The following is a 21,836-nucleotide window of genomic DNA, read 5'->3' as shown; positions in this document are numbered from 1 at the left end:
TTTTAGAGTTGAGTATTAAACTCCTTACCCACCAGCTAAATATAACTTGTGTTATTCGTTTACTCTTGAGACCATCATGTGACACTAGTCAATGAGACCAGCCTCAGGCAGCACTTGTGACCCTCTAGGAAGATTTTCTTCCTCATCAGACATACTAGAATCTTAGAGGATCACTTAGAATGTATGTCTGTGATGGGGGCCAGGTGTTCGAGTGGATGATTCAGAACGAAGCTCATGCTGGACCCAAAACACCACCAAAGAGCAGGCTGGTCTACACTGTCTGAGGCTGTCCTTTCCCAGTGGGTTCGCGACCCTAACCCAGATGCATGAGGGAAAACAGAGGAACAGAAAGCCTGAGTTATTTCCCCAGAACACTGTACTAGTGGCTAGTCATCTGTATGAAAAAAGCTGGGGACACTTAGGTCCTTTCCAATTTTATGCCCCTCACTGGGGGGGCATCATGGTTCAGAGCGGGCTCTGAAACCACATAGCCGGGACTGAACCTTGACTCTGCCAGGTTAACCATGTGAACTTGGACAAGTATTAACCTCAGATTCCTCATCTGCAAAATGAAGATAATAGTTCCTGCCTCACAGGGTCATTCTATGGATTTAGGGAGTTAATTTAGAACATTACCTGGTACCCAGGAATCAGTATCTACCTTAGATGCTATTAGGATTATTGCTTGTCCAAAAATGACTACTGGAAATCTGGAGGAATAATTCATTCTTGAGTTCTGTAAGCATGAGAAGAGTGGCATCCTCTTATTTCTGTCTCCTGATGTGCTCTTTTTAAGGGCAGACCACAGCTTAGGTCAGCTCAACAAGCTTCCCTGCACTTCCAGCACCCCTCCCCCACCCCACCCCCAGCAACTTCATGAGCACCTCATGATCCTGGGAGCAGGGGATGTTAAGACTCTCCCTCCCTTCACTGCCTGCCTCCCTGTCCCCCTGCTGGGGCTTCTCCCTGCTGTCATTGCTGACCACCGCACTCCCTCCACCACCAGAAACCTCCTTTTTCCTCTCCTGCTCTGTGGTGCTGGGGCCAGAGCTGGAGAGTGCTCAGGGCAACTTTCTACCAGAGCTTCATCCTCTCTTGGGCATCTGGGTTGGAACTTAAAAGCCTTTTCTCCTTGTCACAACCTTATCTAATGGTGGTTGGGCTCCCTTGGGCACCAGCCCTAAGGTTCCACTTTCCAGGTAGACAAGTTTGTGTAACCTCTCTGTGAAGCAGAAAGTCCACAGGGACGCCACTGACCAGCCTGTTGGCCCAGGATCTCTCCACGCATAACTGGAGGTCCCGTAATGTTAGCTCCAATCTCAAGAAGCAAAAGCGGCACACAGTTTCTTGGAAGACATCCAAGATGGTCTGCCTCTGAGCCAAAAGAGCAACATGTTGTTCCTCAGACCACGAGTAAGAAATACAAACAAGAGACTCAACCAGCAGCGGTCACAGCCACCAACCAATGATCATGGCAGAACTCAGGAGGTGAAGCCCCATGTGGGTATTTTTAACCATTCCCAGGAATCACTGCATCACAGGGAACAGCCTCCAAAGCACACACTTACAGTCACATACGTATGGTGTTTTGTGTGAGACTGCACAAAAAGCGCTTTGGTAGGCAATGCCTCTGCCTTCTAAAAAGCCATGAGGGCTGATGCACAGAAAACTCCGGCAATGGACTTTCCCAGTGAGTTTGGAATTGGTGCTTCCTGGTTATATCTGAAGGGCGCCTTAAAAAGAGTGAGCAAATGATGTATGTGCGTGTGTGTGTGTGTGTGCGTGCGCGTCTGCACATACATGCACTTGTGCATAGCAGATGGCAAGGACAGGTGGTTCAGGGTTATGACTATGTGTGTGCTAATAGAGAATAGGGTCAGTAGAATGGATGTGTACATGCATCTAGTGAGGTAGTGTGACTTTCAGTGACTATAAATAAAACAAGATCTGCTAGGCATACCTGGACAGCATCCAGCTCAAACCCCATCTCCACAAATAACACTACAAAGAAAACCTCAGGGGAATAGCAAGTGCTTTTTCTTCAGCAAGTATACAATGAGACTCAAGGAGAAAGCTCTCAATGACTTTGCTGAAATAAAATTTGATTTTCTATACTACACATAACACATATCCTATTTTAACTAAAGGAGAGATGTGACAGACATATATTTCTCTCATTTACTTATCAAATACTTAGTCAAAAACAGGCAAGGTGAAATTTCAGCATCATCAGATCTCTGATAGGTTGAAGTGTTAACAACGGCAGTGTTTAGACAGTGCCCGATTTGGAGATGCCGTGTGTCCCGTCACAAGCATTGCAGATGTCCTCCTAGCTGCAAGCTCCCCGCTCCTACAGATTTCTCCACTCTCCTTTCACACAGTGTTTTTTTATTGTCAAGGTCACATGACTACTGGCAGCCAAGCCGGGAACTGGAATTCAGGTGTGGAGCTCCCAACTTGTGCTCTCTCCACTTTCCCACTCTACTTTTAGCAGAGGACTCAATGAAAAAGGCATTAAATAAATGAGCTGATTGGTATCTGGACTTACCCTGAAAGTGACTTAACTTTCAAGAAGTCACACTGTCCCTGAAGGTTGATGGGCATCTAAATGCAGGGGCAGTGTGAAAGGGAAGGCAGAGCAGAGGGCCATGTGACCTCAGGTGTCAGCAGAGCGGGGCTCCAAGAACTCGGGAATGTTTGCAAATCCTAGTGCTAAGGCTATGATATATAATAAGAGAAAAAGCTGCCAACTTCCCCTGGGGCACTATTCTCTCTCACTATTCACCAGTCACTGGTTAAAACCTAATGCATCTGCCTACCAAGGTTAGCTCTATAGAAGGCCAACCGTGTACTAGGAACCCAATCAATCCCACCCTAGGATTCTGGCTAGTTGGGGCCAGTAGATTTCTGGCCTTGAGAATGACTCTTCCTTTTAAGTGGTGGAGAGTTCAGGGTCCCTCAGGGCTGGGGCACACACATGAAAACTCAGGGTCTAGAGATTCCCTGCTCTTATCAGACCTCCTGAAGTCTCCAGTAAGACTGAGCTTGAGAGCCAGATGAACAGAGCTGTGGTCTATGAACCCACTCCACTCCCTTGGACCTTCGGGGCTCTGCACCAGAACACACCACCCCGAGGAACCTACCCTGGCTACATCAGATCAGGACACCAGCCTCAGTCTCTCTTGGGAACTCGTGTCCTCTGCCCAGTTTAGCTCCCTCCAGTCAGACATGTCTGCTCACCTCTCTGGTCCGTGGTGTTTTCCCAGTGTGAGGCCCTTGGCATGTTCAGCTATAGAAGTCTGGCAGAAGACACAAACTTATCTTTCAGGGGACTCTGATTGGACAACTCAGCCTCATTCAGGAGACTCTGGTCCTTGGAGGGTATGACTCTGATGGGCTCTTCTTTTTACACAGGACATACCTTTCTGAAGCATCTGAGCCTTTAAAACAGTAACATTATAAAACAGAGTAAAAATTAAGGCAGCTATCAAGGACTCACAGGATTTCTTCCTTTTCAGTTCCAACTTCTGCTGCCCAGACACAATCTTTTTGCCATCTGTGTCAGGTTAGCTCAAAGCACTGTTATTATTCTGGACTACACAATGTTGGCCCGACCTACCCAAATACAAGAAATTCTGCTGATTGATTTAGTTATTCTGTTCATATAAACGAAGCCAGTTGCACAGATGTTTCTGATTAACCAATGTACTGCTGGAGTTATATACAAATAATTTTATAATGAACTCAGCAACTATAAGAACAGAAGTGGAATCTAGTCCCACCTCCCAGAAAAACAAGCAGGAGCAACAGGGAAGGGGCTTTCAGCAAAGCTCCAGGTTTAAATTCCTATCTGCTGTGATTCACTTTTTCCTCTTGCTGTAATCCAGTAGAACTTATAACTAACGCTCTCAAAGAACCTTTGTCTTCAGACTGCTGGACTCGAGAGGGAAACACAGTTAGCCTTGCAAGCTTAAAGTGCCTTTAACATTTTGCATCATTGTATTTTAGAAATTACTATTTTTAATAAAATATTTATATTTCCCGAGACAATTTCTTAAATAATATACTTTTAGAAGGAGAAAATTGGAACTGAGAAGTCTGTATTTACTTTATTATAAAGAGAAATCAAGTGTTTCGTTTCATTTCAATACAGGACGATTAAGTTCAGCGAGCCTAGGCTCAAGTTTTTCTCCTCTAGCTCTAGAAGACAAATCTTATGCACTTTGGAAAATGAAGGAAAAGAACAGACATGAATAATTCAAATGAATGTGTTTTTTGTTTTGTTTTTTTTTTTTTTAAGAAAAGATAGTGACAAGTGCTCCCTAATGAAATCATTTGAAACAAAACCGGAAAACGAGATTAGAAAGTTTATACTTCTAACATAAATTATGCTGGCAAGGATATGGGGAAACATATTTTCAGCTAGTGCTAGTGAAACTGACTTACTACAACTTTTGGAAAGTAATACCACTTTGGGGACTCTGAAAGACAAAAATAAAAGCTTCTGTATGTTAACATGTTCAAATTAATGCACATGGATGTTTAGAGAAAAACTTGCTGTAGCACAAAACTTGAAACAACCTGAATGGTTAAATTATGGAATATTAAGCGGCCATGATACAAATGAGTTTACTAGTTTTAATTTTTTTTTAATTTTTAATTTTTTTAAATGGGTTTTTTAATTTGGAGAGAAAGTCTATGATATTTTGTTATGTTAAAAAGATCTATGGAGGGGCGCCTGGGTGGCTCAGTGGGTTAAAGCCTCTGCCTTCGGCTCAGGTCATGATCCCAGGGCTCCGGGATAGAGCCCCACATCGGGCTCTCGGCTCAGCAGGGAGCCTGCTTCCTCCTCTCTCTCTGCCTGCCTCTCTGCCTACTTGAGATCTCTATCTGTCAAATAAATAAATAAAATCTTAAAAAAAAGAAAGATCTATGGATCTCAACAAGATAGCTGTACCCCCATGTTCCCAGCAGCATTATGCACAATTGTCAAGCTATAGAAACAAGCTACTTGTCCATTGGCAGGTGAATGGATCACAATGTGGTGTATACACACAATGGAGGATTTATTATTCAGTCAAGAAAAAGGATGTCCTACCATTTGTGACAATAAGGATGGACCTTGAGAGTATTACGCTAAATGAAATAAGTCAGACTAAGAAAGACAAATGCTGTTGTGATCTTGCTTATATGTGGAATCTAAAAAAACCAAACTTGTAGTAACAGAGAGCAGAGTGCTTGTTACCAGGAGCTGGGGGTGGTGGAAATGGGGAGATGATGGTCAAAGGTACAAACTTACAATCAGGTGAGTAAGTTCTGGGCATCTAATGTATAGCTTTGTGATTACAGTTAACAATAGCGGAATTATAGTACCTGAAATTATATACTTGAAATCTTAAATGTTCTTGCCATAAAAGAGAATTGATAGTGTAACATGGTGAAGGTGTTACAGCTATGGTCGTCATCATATTACAAGACACAACTGTATCAAATCAGCACATCGTATCCTAACTCTTACTCAATGTTATATGTCAACTGCATTTCAAAAAAATCTTATGGCCTAATGTGTATGTTTCTCTTTTTAATAGGAAAAAAATGGGCATTTGTATTTGTGTATAGTTACATAAGCAAAAGGAAAGTTGAGGAAGGGCCAGTCCTGAACTGAGAATATTGATGACCTTGAGGAGTTGGAATTCGAGAGCAGTAAGAGAAAAATTAACTTTCTCTTTATATACCTCTACCTTTTTTGTCTTCTTTATAGCAACCACATAATACTCTTATAATCTGAACAAAATGAAAACTGCAATTTAATTATTAAAAAGTGACAGAATCACATTTTCGACAAAAACAAAGAAGCAAAGACTGAATTACAAAGACTGAACATTTGGTCCGGTGGTTCTTCTTAACTCTAGGAGACATACTGTTTCACCACAGCAAAGTAGAGATGATACATACAGAACTTCTATACAGAAAAGAATTTTGTGGTTAAAGTAATACCATAATGGCAATCATATGGTCCTTTAACCAACTGAGAATGTTTTCCCTTTACTTCTCCCAGTTCCTCATCAAAAAAGAGAAAATTAAGGGAGAAAGATGTTTAATTAATGAGGTTCTAACTCCAATATCCTATAAAACGTCACTCAAGATTTGCCTCAATTATTTTTTTTAAAGATTTTATTTATTTATTTATTTGACAGAGAGAGAGAGATCACAAGTAGGCAGAGAGGCAGGCAGAGAGAGAGGGGGAAGCATGCTCCCCACTGAGCAGAGAGCCCGATGCGGGGCTCGGCTCGATCCCAGGACCCTGAGATCATGACCTGAGCCGAAGACAGCGGCTTAACCCACTGAGCCACCCAGGCGCCCCAAGATTTGCCTCAATTTTAACAATAATCTAATTTCTGAATCTATCTCAAATAAAACGTGAGGGGTTTTTTGTTTGTTATTTTATTTTTTTAACAGTGCTAAAACTCTAAGGAAAAGAACAGGGTGAGGTTTTACTCACAAAACCTGATTTTTAAACCAATGCTTTGGGTTATTTCTTAACCCATGCATGGTAAATTCTGGCTCTGGTACATAAGAATAGGCACTGCTTAAAGTAAATTGCTATACTACTTTTTAAAAAGGTTTTAAGAAGCCTTCAACTACTTTGCCTTTTTCAATGCTCTCCAAAAAGAAATTTCAGTACCAGCTGAAATCTCTTAATGTCCCTCAGCCTGCCTTCTGGGATCTGGGAAAGCATAAGGCCTAGTCCTCTCTCATTCTCCCTCCCCACCCCTTTCTCTCTCAAATGCATCACCAGGGTCCTTCCTGAAAGTCCCTCCCTCAGCACGTACATGTGCTGCTTATGACAGGGGCCCATTTTACCCTCTTCTATCTCAGGCTGATCTGACTGTCTCCATTATCTAAATATCCATCCCCATAACACAAGACTACTGTGGTTAAGACACTGATCTCACTGTTTACATTTTCAGAGAAAAAATAGCTAGGGTACATGTTTTCTTAAGATCTTCTCCAAGGTCTGAAGGTTCTCTACTTTCAAAATCCATTCTGATTAAAAATAGAACTTCCCTATGACCCTGCAATTGCACTCCTGGGTATTGACCCCAAAGATACAGATGTCGTGAAAAGAAGGGCCATCTGTACCCCAATGTTTATAGCAGCAATGGCCACGGTCGCCAAACTATGGAAAGAACCAAGATGCCCTTCAATGGACGAATGGATAAGGAAGATGTGGTCCATAAACACTATGGAGTATTATGCCTCCATCAGAAAGGATGAATACCCAACTTTTGCAGCAACATGGACGGGACTGGAAGAGATTATGCTGAGTGAAATAAGTCAAGCAGAGAGAGTCAATTATCATATGGTTTCACTTATTTGTGAAGCATAACAAATATCATGGAGGACAAGAGGTGTTAGAGAGGAGAAGGGAGTTGGGGTAAATTGGAAGGGGAGGTGAACCATGAGAGATTATGGACTCTGAAAAACAATCTGAAGGGTTTGAAGTGGCGGGGGTGGGGTGGGAGGTTGGGGTACCAGGTGGTGGGTATTATAGAGGGCACGGATAGCATGGAGCACTGGGTGTGGTGAAAAAATAATGAATACTGTTTTTCTGAAAATAAATAAATTAATTAAAAAAAAATCTGTTCTGCTTGGGGGATGGGAGAGTTTCCTGAAATATTACTTGGTAACACGTTCAACATTTCAACACTGCATCACTCTAAGATGTGGCCAGATTTCTCTCTTGGTCCTTCTCAGGCCTAAATGGCTTCAGTCCACAGACATACTCTCCTGCATTTGTCTACAGAAAAAGGCATGGAAGGTTTCAGAAGTGGGCTGGGGATATACGAGTGGTCGAAAATCAAGAAATTTAACCAACTGCCCATTTGGTCTGTGAATGCCAACTAAATGACTATATTTATTCTGTCAGTGAATGATTGGTTGTTTTGACTTGACTCAATGGATTGTTTGGGCATCATTAGCAAGAGCTAACAGGTGAGCTGATGGTCACTGAACTGGCAATACAAACTCTAATGGGTGACTATGGGCAACCAATAATGCACCAGTCATGTTACATATATCTCGCTACAGCAGAATGCTATGCAGCTGTTAAGAATGTAGTAGTAGTGGGGTGCTTGGCTGAAGAGTGTGCGATTCTTGATCTCAGAGTTGTGAGTTCGAGCCCCACATTGGGTGTAGAGATTTGTCAAAATAAAATATTAAAAATAAGAATATAGTATGTCCATGAATTACCAGAAAGTTAAAACAAGGAAAATGCAAACAATATCCATGTAACACAGTCTTAAATATGTTAAGTAGAGGGTGGGAAGTAGAAGACGAATAGGAGAAACATAACCAACTGTGTTTAGCTGTTATAATGAGGTAAGGTGTACATATTACACATACTTAAAGTGATCAAGTATTGCTCATGAAAGAAAAATATATATATATTTAAATAATGTAAGCTTATAGAGAAGTATATTAAATGGAGTATGTTTTGCCTATGTAAGAAAATAGAAAATAAACTTTTAAGTCGTAATAGATTCCACTGGCCCAGGAAACTAGATGGCTCTAAATTTTCCATTTTATTAACCATTTCCTTTCTCTTGCAGACACCTCTTATCTGAGAGACCTGTTTATTCCCCAAATACAAAGAAATCTGTGGTAGTTTACAGGGAGGTTGGTATCCTGCACCTTTTAGTCACCTTTTACTAACCACTCGCAAAGTCGATTATTTTTCTTCTTAGCAAGTATTTGTGGCCACGTTGTGGGATTCAACATTAGGTGAAGAAAAGGGGCAGCGTGGAGAAGAAATGGCAATGCAAAAGCATACAGCTGGGAATGGAACAGGATAGTGAAGCTGGAACCCAGCACATGCAACATAGTATCTAATCAGTGAAGTTGAAGTTAAGGATCAAAAGTGCAGTTTGGAATCAGAATGGCACAGGTCTGAATACACACTCTGTCACTAGCTGTGTGACCTTGGGCAGGTTACCCAACTTCTCTCAGCCTCCGGTTCCACATATCTAAGCAGAACCTACCTCACAGGGTTGTGTAGCTACTGAATGATTCACTTAAATGACACATAGTAAACAGTAACATTAAAGAAAGCAAGCCGAAAGGGAGGGATAATGGAAAGAAGGTGGAGAGGAAGAAAGGAAGGAGAGATTTTTTTTAAAAGCCAGATTATAGAAAGCTTTGAAGCATTTGATTCCCTTAATAAAACTAAGAGGTAAAAGAAAATTAAAAAGAAGAAACTGTGATATACTGGAAAGATGCCTTGCCAGGACAGAAAAAATAGATCTATAGTAAGTAATGCTAAAATGTTCTATAGCACCACAGCAACATGTTTTTACAATATGAACTATGTTTCCTGAAGTTTCTAAACTGATGAAGATCGTAGGTAATTGTGTCTCCGGTCTATTTTAGCTAAGTTTCTCTTTTACTGAGTATTAGCAAAGCCTACTTTTGACTTCTCAGCAAGTATACGATTGATCTAAAGACTGTAACGCCGAGCATGCTTCCCAGTTTCCTGATCCTGTGCCACAGGAAAACACAAAAGCAGGGGCACCCCCACCAAATGCTCTTACGCCTGTGTTACGCCTGTGACCAAAGCAGCCTGGCCTGGGCAGGCGGTCTCATCCACTGGCCACCCCCACATTGGTGATGGCCCCCATGACTGTCACAAATGCCACTTACTGGTGCCAAGGGGCCACGGCAGAAGGTATAGTATGTCTTGTCTTTGCCTTTCTACCCTTTATGTGCCCTGATACCTTCCGCAGAGTAGGCCTGATTGTGTAAGCAGATCACAGGCTGGTCGCCCCCAATTGCTGAGATGCTTCTCTGTGAGAGTCCTCCTTCTCCCGCTGCTAAGAGGATACATGTGGTGACTGGGGTGAAACACTCAAGGACAGACCACTGAGGGATCGTCCTACGCTAATTTCTACTAAAGGCTGTTCCTAAATGTACTCTTTTCTTGCATGTCCATTTGAAAAGACACAACAGTATTTTGTACATACTAACACTGATTAAGAGTAATAGTAATGGCCCATAAATACCAAGCAGCAGCACTGTCCTGGGTAATCCGCTAAGTCATCCACACCCATGACATCATCAGACTCTCACAACAAGCCTGTAGGAAGAGGCAGTTACGCTCATTTTAAAGACCAAGAAACAGAGGTTAAAGAACTTGCAAAAGGGATGCCTTGGTGGCTCAGTTGGTTGAGCGGCTGCCTTGGGCTCAGGTCATGATCCCAGCGTCCTGGGATCGAGTCCCACATCGGGCTCCTTGCTTGGCAGGGAGCCTGCTTCTCCCTCTGCCTCTGTCTGCCACTCTGTCTGCCTGTGCTTGCTCTCGCTTCTCTCTCTATGACAAAAATAAAAATAAAATAAAAAATTTAAAAAAAAAAAAAAAAAAAAAAAGAACTTGCAAAAGACAGAAATGGGACGGGAAGCAAGCTCTGCCCAACTCCCTGACCCATGCTTTCACCTGTAGGGGACTCTGCACCTGGTAGCTCATCAGTCTTACTTGGGGGGGGTCTCAAATAACAGACTTCTGGGGCTCACACAGATTTGCTGAATCAAGGCTTTACAAGCTTCTAGTCATACCCAAGGCTAAGGACCAGTGGACCTCAGTATTAGTCAAAGTGTACAGAAACAGATCAGCATTACTCGACTAACTGATGGTATATGACGGCTTTGGTGTGACCAGAGTTTTTAAATATTCCAAAGTATTCAAGAGCCAGAATTCTTCTGACCTGACAGTAATCCCTACGGGGTGAGGAACCACCCAAATATTGGGCTGGGTGATACAGTGAGGCTGAGGGAGAAAGTATTCACTTGCGACAGGGAGCCGGAACGGGAACTGTTCCTCACTGAGGCAGTGAAGGAAGAACCAGGGGAACGGGCCTATTTCTCCTCCTATGACTGGCCCTTAGTACACACCTCACAAATATTTGTTAAATGGACAAATGAGTGAAGGACTGACTTCCTCCAGCTGGAAGTAATTTGACTCTCCTCTAAATTCCTTGCATTTGATCTATATCTTTTTTAGCTTCTTTGCCACATTCTGCCTTGCATTCCACTGTTTGAAACCTGTCCTACCTCTACCAGGAGGTAAGCTTTCAGGAGGCAAACTCCCATCTCTTTCTCAGCAATGCCTCCCACTCTGCCACAGCACAGGCACAGCAGTGACCCCTAGCAAGCACCCTCCATCCCAAAAGAGTATCTGGCTGGAGTCCAATGGAGACCTGCTGCACAGATGTGGGTCCTGGCTAATCTCAAGGCCACGCCTACCAACCTTCCAACACTTGGCCTAATTGTGGACTGCTGGGCCACACTGGCAGAGACCTCTGTATGGAAATCATAATGGAATTTGGTGGACTTCATTGAAGCACAGGTTTAAGGAAGACCATGGCTTTGGGAGATAAAATCCTGAATACGAGATACTTAAAGACAAATGCATTATAGTAACAAATAAAAGGTGCTTTTCTTTAGTTTTGTTCTCCTAGTGTACTCTGCGGAAACCATCTATTTTCTAAAATTACAACCATAGTTAGGAACACCCTGAAATATCAGACAGTGACCCAGACTCAGGAATGAACTCTTCCCACAAAAGGAAGCTCAGCCCTGGCCAGCGCCCCTGAGACAGTCAATCTGAAAGATACCAGCAGACGAAATTCTCTTCATTCACCACCGTCCCCCTCAGGCCTTCAGCTCTTTATCAGTCTTTTATCCTGATGCTACGCATTGCATGGTGTCTGGGTAGCCCTCTGATGCTGTGTGCTGTGCTTTTTGCTGTTGTGAACTCCATCACCCCATCTGATCCTCATACCATGTGATGCACAAAAAGCAAATGTTGTCAACCCCATTTCTTGGGTGAGCTAAACGAGTCTCAAGTTCTATGATATGCCTAATGACACAAGAAAGTGGTTGAATGCCCGCTAGAGATTTAATTGTCTTAAAAGAAGTGAACGAACAAATGGAGGAAGGCATGAATCTCTCTAGTTCAAAGTAATCTCATTGTAAATGTCCCAGAATTTGATCTTAACTTGCTTATAAATCCCTTTGCTCTACATCACACAAATCCAAAACAATTATTTTGTTTTTAAAATGGGTTCCATGGGGTACCTGGGTGGCTCAGTGGGTTAAAGCCTCTGCCTTCGGCTCAGGTCATGATCCCAGGGCTCTAGGATAGAGCCCCACATGGGCCTCTCTGCTCAGCAGGGAGCCTGCTTCCTTCTCTCTGCCTGCCTCTCTGCCTACTTGTGAGCTCTGTCAAATAAATAAATAAAATCTTTTTTAAAAAATAAAAAATAGGGGCGCCTGGGTGGCTCAGTGGGTTAAAGCCTCTGCTTTCGGCTCAGGTCATGATCCCAGGATCCTGGGATCGAGCCCCGCATCGGGCTCTCTGCTCGGCAGGGAGCCTGCTTCCTCCTCTCTCTCTGCCTGCCTCTCTGCCTACTTGTGATCTCTGTCTGTCAAATGAATAAATAAAATCTTTTAAAAAAAATAAAATAAAATAAAAAATAAAAAATAAATGGGCTCCAAGCCCAGTGTGGAACCCCTCAGAGGGCTGGACCCCTCAGAGGACTCAGGACTTCAGGATGGTCAGATCAAGACCTGATCCGATACCAAGAGTCTGCCACCCACGTGCCCCACAAACCCAGAAGAGCTTCCCAGGGAGCCAAAGTGATGGCAGGGTTGAGTAGGTCTCAAGACGATGATGGGACTAATATGATTAATAACACCTGCAGAGTCTTGTCTGCACACTTCCATAACAGGTAATGGGCTCCTACAGACGGAGGGGCAGGATGGCGGGGGAGTGGTTGGGTCCTGAGAAACAGCCTTATGGGGATGACAAGCAGGTAAAGAGGTAAAGATACAAAACACTGGAAGGCAGTAGTCGCTATAGTTATTTTATCTGTTACAAGAGAAGGCATTTTTGAGGAGGAAAAATATGCCAATGACTCAAAGTGAAGCTACAGTACTGTTTTGAAATTGCCTGGGGAAACTGGCAAAAGAAAACCCACCCAGGGTGGGACTATGTCCTGGGGCTCCGCGGCTGCACTGCCTAGAGTCTGGGGCCATACAGGGCCAGCGACTGGGGGTGGGATCCAGGAACTATCCAGGGGACAGTAGTGACACGTAATTTTCAGAGAAAGGGACTAAGTCCACCCAGTCACTGCTAACAACCTGAGAGGGTTCCCGGAGAACTGAGATAAGGCCAGGAACCCGGGCCCAGGAGGGAATATTCCTCTGGGATAACACAGGACCAGAAGACTAGAGACACAGACACACCCTTTGTTACTCTCCAAGAGTTGAAAGTCTAACTAAGCACCCGTTGAAGATTTGGGTCGCCTCGACTGGGTCAGCCGGTTTCTTTTACGCTTGCAACTTTCTTCAACAGTTCTCTTTTGGAAAGAAAAATGTGTTAGTAGAAAAAGGTAGTGGGAATGAGGCTGAAATGAGGCTGCCCGGAAAGTTCGGTAAAGGCCCCGGGGTTGGCGGGGAGCGCTGACAGGGGTTGGAAGTGCCTGTAAAGTCAATGACCACAGCTAACGCGCGCCGTCTACACCGACCACAGAGCAGCCTCAGTCTACAGGCGGGAGCCTAGTCGCGGGATGGGTTCGATTCCTCCGGCGAAGAAGGCGAGGCGGCTCCTGGGCATGAACTGGCCCGCGGATGCCCAAAAGCACCCCGAGCCGGGGGGCGTAGATGCGGCTCCAGCACATACCAACTCAGCCCCTGCCTGGGGAACTACGGCGGCAACGGGTCCCGCGGGCGGCCCCGGGGTCGCCGGAGCCCAGGCGGGAGGCGGCCCCTTCCTCCCCACTCCGCCCCTCCCGAGGCCGCGCGCCCGCGCCCACCGCCCGCCGCCGACGCAGCCCCGACGTCCCCGGGCGCCCCCGCCCGCTGCCGCGCGGCGCTCCCCACCCCGCCGTCCAGCCCTGCCCCTCCCCGGCGTCCCCGGCGGCCGCGGGGGTCTCCCCGGGCGCCGCCCCGAGCCCCCAGGGCCCCGGTCGGTCCGAGGCGGCGGTGGCGGCGCGTCCCTTACCGCGCAGCGGCTCCGGGCGGCTCCAGGGCCCTGCGGCGCGCCGGGCATTTTTTTCTGGGAAACTTCTCCCGGGTCTGCAGGGCTGAGCCTGCCGGGCAGGAAAAGCGCTCAGCGCCGGGAGGCTGCGACCATCCGGGAACTTCGCGGAGATGTAAACCCTCCCCCTCGGCTCCCCCCCCCCCCGCCCCTGCGGCCCCGCCACATGTGGACGCGCCGCGAGGCCGCCGCCGGCCCTTCGCCCTCTCCTCCGGGCGCCGCGCCCGCTCCGCCTGCCCGCCTGCGAGGCTCTGCGCCCCGCCGCCTCGGGTCCCCCAGAGCCGCGTGGCGAGAGTGCAGAGCGGAGGGCCGGGGCTCGTGGGTTCCTCCGTGCCCGCCCCTGCGCGGTGAAGCACGCGGCCGTGGGGTCCGGGACGAGCGTCTGCAGACGAGCGGGATCTGGACGGTGTGTACCCCCGAGGGCCCTAACCCAGACGCCGCATCCTCGGCCGCTTGCCGCCGCTGGGGCGCCTCCTCCCCTCACCCGAGGGAAAGCCTTTCCCCATCGCTCTCGCCCCTTTTCTCAAAAGAGGGGGTCGAGCTTTGAGACACTTTAAAGTTCAAATTCATTTAAAAAATGAACTTCAAGATGGAGTGGAACCCCCAGAAGCCCACGTGCATGTGCGTCTGTCTCCCCCGTCCACAGTGTGGGGACAACGGGGCCGCCCTTCCCGCGGGGAGATGCCATTCCTCCCCACAAAACGGGCGGGGTTCTTCGAGTAGTTCTTGCCTCTAGTGGGGATGGATCTGTCAGCCTCCCACGTCCTCAGATACCGCAGGATCGCAGCAAACATTTGGAGAAAGGGAAGGTTCTACTCCTTTGCCAAAGCTAGCTCTTATTACCAGGCTCGGACCAGCTCTTTTCAGAGGCCCCAGGACCTAAAGAAAAGTTAACACTCACCAGGACGACACAGATACTAGAACGTGTGCGTTTGAAAACAACAACAAGGTATGATCAGGGCAATCACCGCTTAATCATATGCTGAAATTCCAAGGCTGTCTATCCCTTTGAATAAAATCAGAAAGGGTGGGAATGTGGGCGCTGGAGTATTGATGTTCTAGGCTGAGGAGATTGTTCACCCATGACTTGAAGCCGTCTCTGCCTATACCATTCCCTTGTGCACATTTGTATCCTGAGGTACAGGGACAACAGCACTTCTGGAAAAAGGTTAAGTGTGATGTAAACCCTTCCTATTGACAAACTTTGTTCCTAAGTGTACCCATCTTTTTAAGGTTTGTTATATAGTTGCTCTTCTTTTTAAGCCATTTCTATGGTAGTATGTCCATGTTATGTTTTATATAAAAAAAAGGACAAGTGATTTCATATAGCAACATATTATTCCAGACTTGAGAACATTTCACTAGCACTTACCAGAGTGTGGTGCGGAAGTTAAGGTGAGGAGCTGCCTGGTCTCCTTGCTGGTTGGGTCTCTGAGCCTTATTTTTTGCTTCAGTCAGGCAGACATAACAGCAGATCTTATCTTCTAGGATTGTTGTAAAGATTAAATGTGATAATCCCTCTAAAGATGTGGGGCGTAGTGTCACGTAGGCAGAACAGGGTTGGATCTTTGATTCCCCAAAGTTCATCAGAGTTCCTTGGACCTTCTAAGGAATCAAATACTTGCTGAAAAAGAACTCTCGAGTTTATGTCTTTGAAAAATCCACATAAGTTTTAGCATTCATATACACAAGAGGAAATTAGAAAGGTAATATACATGCTCCCTCCCATCATTTCATCATTGGAAGCCCAAAATAAATGGAAAGCTGAATTGTCCACTGTTTTAAATCACCCATGAGATCAGTGATCAGTCCTACAGAATGCCTCTGGCTCTCTCTCCTCAGATCCCAACACTTCTCTCAATAAAGTCAAAACCTGGATAATATTTTATTAATGGTAGTTTTCTAGTTTCAGTAAGTGGGCTGCCATTATATAAAATGGTAACGTTTGGGGAAGATGAGTAAAGAGTATCTGGAAACATTTTTTACTGTTTTTGCAACTTGATTATAAATTTTAGATAATTTGAAGCTGAAAAGTTTTTTTTTTTAAGACTATTTATTTATTTGACAGAGATCACAGGTAGGCAGAGAGGCAGGCGATGGGGGGGGGGGCGGGTGGTGAAGCAGGCTCCCTGCTGAGCAGAGAGCCCGATGTGGGGCTCTATCCCTGGACTCTGGTATCACGACCTGAGCGGAAGGCGGAGGCTTTAACCCACTGAGCCACCCAGGCGCCCCGAAGCTGAAAAAGTTTTAAAAACCTTATAATTAAAAAAAAAAAAAAAGACAACCTAAAATTCTATCACAGATATACTCTGCCTCTCAGATGATGCCAAATTATAGCTTAAAATGATACTGAAGTTAGTTGCAGGCTGAGGTACTATGCTAAATCGTTTCAGTCATGTATACTTGATATAAATGAGTTAATAAGAAAAAATGGTCCATTGAATAGTTTGAATATGAAGGTAGGCTAGAAATGTTGTCATGATACTGGGAAATAAGGAGAAGGGAGAGAGAGAGAGAAGGAGGTTGAGAATGACGAAATAAAGACAAGTTTACCAGAGCAGAATATAATGAAATATATATATTTGCTTACCATTTCATAAGCTACCATTTTGGGAACTCTAAACGAGGCTGTGGTGACTTAGAACTTCTCTTTGTATAGCAATTATTTGTGTTTGTAGGTACTTGTTTAATGCTTGTCTTCCCCCGGAGACAGTAGCCCCAATTTGGGGGAGGGGGGAGGCACACGAGGGAGCTGTCTGCCTGGTTCACCACAGTGTTGCCAGCACCTGACACGTCCTTATTACTCATGGCTGCTTAATAAATGAATGCCGCGACCAGATTAGGTCCTTGTACATATAGAATCTCATTTAATTCTCACAGCAACTTTAGGAAATAGCTCTGTGTCTCCCCCCCCACCCCCCATTACAGATGAGGGAACTGTGACTTGGAGAGCTCAGCAGACCTGCTGAAGATCACTCAGCTTGTGAACCCAGATAATTTTGACACTGACACCCTTCTTCCAACATTATGCACACCATCTCTTGACTTGACCTCTGTATTTATTCTGCCTCTGAGCTTCTGCTGGTGTGAATGGCTTGAATAGTTTGAGTGGTTTTTGCCTCTAGCATCCTTGGTGCCAAATATCAAAAGAAGAAAATATTATCTTTATTTTGGTAGAGGACTTTTGAGGTTCAGGTAGACCTGAAATCTGGTCAAAGGCTCTACATTACCTTGAATGTTTTGGGTTCTCACTTCTGAATTAATGCAGGGAGGAAATGGAATGCTATGTGGAACAAAAGCTCCATGACAGGCCAGGGGATGGTACTGAGAATCAGGGTGTGCATGGGGAGGAGAAAGTCTTGCACCCAGCGGGTGGTCAGTACATATCTAATGGATTTACTGGTTTCCAGACCTGAAAGGACTCAGCTCTTAAAAGCTGAATATTTTGATTATTTGTATCATAACTTATTCCAAAAAAAAAAAAACTTTAAAAAGTGTTGAATCTGATGAAATTCAAATCTTAGTATGGGACAGCAAATTTACAAATTATTTTTTATCTTATTTATTTCTATTTTTTGAGGATTTTAGTTATTTATTTATTTGAGAGAGAGAGAGAGAGAGAGAGAGTGCAAGTGAGGGGAGGTTTAGAAAGGGAGGAGAGGGACAAACAGACTCTGTGCTGAGCACTGAGCCCCACACAGGGCTTGATCCCAAGACCCTGAGATCATGACCTGAGCTGAAGGTAGACTCTTAACTGCCTGAGCCATGCAGGTGCCACTTTATTTTCTTTTTAATTGAAATATAGTTAGATAGAATATTATATTAGCTTCAGGTGTATAACATAGTGATTTGACATACACATTACAAAATGATTATGATAAGTATGTTTATCATCTGTCACCATATGAAGTTATTACAATATTATCGACTACATTCCCTAGGTTGTACTTTACGTCCCTTTCACTTGTTTTCAAACTAGAAAAGTGTATACCTCTCAATCCCCTTCACCTATTTTGCCTGTCCTCCTGCCTCTCTACCTGCTGGCAACCACCAATTTGTTTTCTATATTTATGAATCTGCTTGTTTTGTTTGTTTGTTTTGTTTTTTATAATCCACATTTTTTTTAAAGATTTAATTAATTTATTTGACAGAGATCCCAAATAGGCAGAGAGGCAGGCATAGAGGGCGAAGCAGTCTCCCCAGTGCAGGGCTCGATCCCAGGACTCTGCGACCATGACCAGAGCCAAAGGCAGAGGCTTAACCCACTGAGCCACCCAGGCGCCCCTAGAGTCCACATATAAGTGAAATTATATGGTATTTGTCTTTCTTTCTTTGACTTATTTTACTTGGCATAATTCTTTCTAGGTCAATCCATGTTGTCACAAATAACAAGATCCATTCTTTTTTATGATCGAATAATATTCCTCTGTGTGTGTGTGTGTGTGTGTGTGTGTGTGTGTGTGTCACATCTTCTTTTTTCATCTTTCCATAGACATTTAGGTTGCTTCCATATCTTAGCTATTGTTAATAATGCTACAGTGACCATAGGGATGCATATATCTTTTTGAATTAGTGTTTTTATTTTCTTTGTATAAATATCCAGAAATAGAATTGCTGGATCATACTGTAATTCTTGGTTTTTATTAAGATTTTATTGTTAAGTAATCTCTACACGGGGCTTGAACTTACAACCCTGGGACCAACAGTCACATGCTCTACTGACTGAGCCAGCCAGGAGCCCCCATAGTTCTACTTTTAATTTTTTGAGGAACCTCCATACTGTTTTCCACAGTGGTTGTACCAATTTATATTCTCACCAATAGCACACAAGGGTTCCCATTTCTCCACATGCTTGTCAGCACTTATTATTTCTTATCTTTTTGATAATAGCCATTCTGATGGATGTGATTTGATACTTCATTGTGGTTCTGGTGTGCATTTCCCTGATGATTAGTGATGTGGAGCAACTTTTCATGTGTCTATTAGCCATCTGGATGTCTTCTTTGGAAGAATGTCTATTCAGGTCCTCTGCCCATTTTTTTAGTTGAATGTTTGTTTGTTTTAGTGTTGAGTTTTGTGATTCATATACTAATCCCATATCAGATATATCATTTGTAAATATCTTTTTCCATTCAGTAGGTGGCCTTTTGGTTTGTTGATGGTTTCCTTTGCTGTGCAAAAGCTTTTTGGTTTAATATAGTTCCATTTGTTATTTTTGCTGTCGTTGCCCTTGCCGGGAGAGACAGATCCAAAAAAAATATCACTAATGCTGATGTCTAAGATCTTACTGCCATGTTTTCTTTTAGGAGCTTTATGGTTTCAGGTCCCACATTTAGCTCTTTAATCCATTTTGAGTTCATTTTTGTGTATGGCTTGAGAAAGGGGCCCAGTTTTCCCAGAACCATTTATTGATGATTCTGCCTTTTCCCCATTGCATATCCTTGTCTCCTTTGTTGTAGACTAATTGACCATACGAGCCTGGGTTTATTTCTGGGTTCTCTGTTTTGTTGTGTTGATCTATGTGTCTGTTTTTGGATTAGTACCATGCCGTTGTGATTCCTGTAGCTTAGCAATATAGTTTAATATCTGAGACTGTGGTGTGCCTGGGGGGCTCAGTCAGCTGAGCATCCAACTCTTATTTTCAGCTCAGGTCACGATCTCAGGATCATGGGATCAAACTGGCTCTGGGCGCAGCGCAGAGTCTGCTTGTACTCACCCCTCTCCCTCTTACCCCTCCCCCCACCCGTGCATGCATGTTCTCTCTCTCAAATACATAAAATCTGGGATTTCGATACCTCAGCTTTGTTCTTCTTTCTCAGTTTTCCTTGGCCATTTGGGATTATTTGTGGCTCCATATAAATTTTAGTATTATTTGTGCTAGTTCTATGAAAAATGCCATTGGTGTTTTGATAAGGATTGCATTGAATCTGTAGATTGCTTGCTTTGGGCAGTATAGACGTTTTAACAATATTCTTCCAATCCATGAACATAGTATTTCTTACCATTTGTTTGTGTCATCTTCAGTTTCTTTTTTGATCAATGTCTTATATTTTTCATAGTATAGGTCTTTCATTTCCTTGGCTAAATTTATCCTTAAGTATTTTATTCTTACTGACACAACTGTAAATAGGATTGTTTTCTTAATTTCCCTTTGTTCTAGCACATTATTAGTGTATAGAAATGCAACTTGTTTGTGTATATACTCTTGGATTATAGCCTGCAACTTTACTGAATTCATTTATTAGTTCTGATAGTTGGGGTTTTTTTTTGTTTGTTTGTTTGTTTGGTGAAGTCTTGAGGGTTTTCTGTATACTGACAGTTTTACTACTTCCGTAGCAATCTGGATGTCTTTTTCTCTTTCTCATCTGATCACTGTGACTAGGAATTTCAGTACTATGTTGAATAAAAGTGACCAGGATGGGCATCCTTTTCTTGTTCCTGATCTTTGAGGAAAAGCTTTTAGCTTTTCACAATTGAGTATTACGTCAGCTTCGGGTTTGTCATCTATGACCTTTATGATGTTGAGGTGATATACCGTCACTCTGCCATGTTCTAATCATTAGAAGCAAGATACTAAATCCAGTCCACACTTAGTGCGAGGGTGTTAGCAGGCATTAGTATCAGGAGGCAGCGGCTGCTGGGATCATCTTCGGATCTTCTTCACCTACCAGCCTTCTCATGAAGGTGTTGTAGGTTAAAGTGAATTAACTTGTGTAGAGTAATACACATGGTGTCAGACTCTCTGCACAAAAGAAAGCTGGCTATCATTATTGTTAGCAGCAGCGACCATTACTCACGTCTGTTCTAATGTTTGACTTAGTATCACATCAAGAGCCAAAGAATGGCATTTACAACAAAGCTGCGGTTTGGCCAATATAGCTGGCAGTTGCCATCAGGAAATAGGTATCTTCTTAAATGAGATGATATAGGAAAGGCTAATAAAGGAATTATTTACAGAGGTGTTTAGGAAGAGGAACAAGGAATGGTGCCACGCTCCAAGAGTGGAAGAGCAGGGAGCCATTACCTCTTTTAAGCCTGAAGAGGGGGGAATATCAATGAGAACCAAGAGAAGGAAGCCTCAGTTCCAGGAGAGAGCTCCTGGCAGGAGCTGTGACCTTCAGAAGAACAAGGTGCTAAGCCTGGTGACCCAGAGGGGTGAGACTAGAGGAATAAATTCCTGACTTTACTCCTCTCCTGCTGGTGCCTTCCATCATCTGAGCCCAGTCAGGAGCCATGGGACAAGGAAACCCACCATTCTGCCCATGCAGGTAAGCCCTCCAGGATTGGAGGGGTGAATGGAAAATATCCAGCATGGGCAGACACAGCTCTTCACCAATGGGCTATTTCCTCTGAACATGACACTATAAAAGAGAAACTGAAAGGCAGTTGCTTGTGACACCTGGGTGGCTCAGTCAGTTAAGACTCCTGGGATCGAGTCCTGCATCGGGCTCCCTGCTCAGTGGAGAGCCTGCTTCTCCTTCTGCCTCTGCCTGTCGCTCCCCCTGCTATGATCTCTCTCTCTCTCTCTCTGACAAATAAATAAAATTGTAAAAAAAAGGGGGGGGGCAGTTACTTAATCCTGAGTTTCCAGAATAGGAGTCAGGGAGGGATGGTGGCAGGAAGCACAGTTCCAGAAGAATTTGGTTCACTTTTTGGTTTATAGTGCCCTTGTGGCCCTTTCATTTAGGCCAGTGAGGAAGGTACAAGGATTTAAATCTGGAGCCAGCAGGCGGCCCAGAATAGT

The 21,836-nt window shown here is 44.2% G+C and overlaps 1 protein-coding gene across 2 annotated transcripts in view; it reads right to left on the bottom strand.

Annotated features, from left to right (window-relative positions):
- The window catches only part of WIPF1 (WAS/WASL interacting protein family member 1), a 116,701-nt gene extending 102,462 nt beyond the window's left edge, over window positions 1-14,239 (bottom strand). The window contains exon 1 of one of the 2 annotated variants that reach the window (XM_082689538.1): window positions 14,057-14,239. The gene's annotated coding sequence lies outside the window, so the exon portion shown is untranslated. The remainder of the gene's footprint in view (window positions 1-14,056) is intronic. The other variant, XM_082689541.1, reaches the window with a different exon arrangement.
- Between the last annotated feature and the right edge of the window lie 7,597 nt (window positions 14,240-21,836).

Source organism: Mustela nivalis, assembly GCF_964662115.1.
Source record: "Mustela nivalis genome assembly, chromosome: 11".
Lineage (NCBI taxonomy): Eukaryota > Metazoa > Chordata > Mammalia > Carnivora > Mustelidae > Mustela > Mustela nivalis.
Note: the sequence above shows the minus strand (reverse complement) of the source record. Positions and strands in the feature narration are given on the sequence as shown.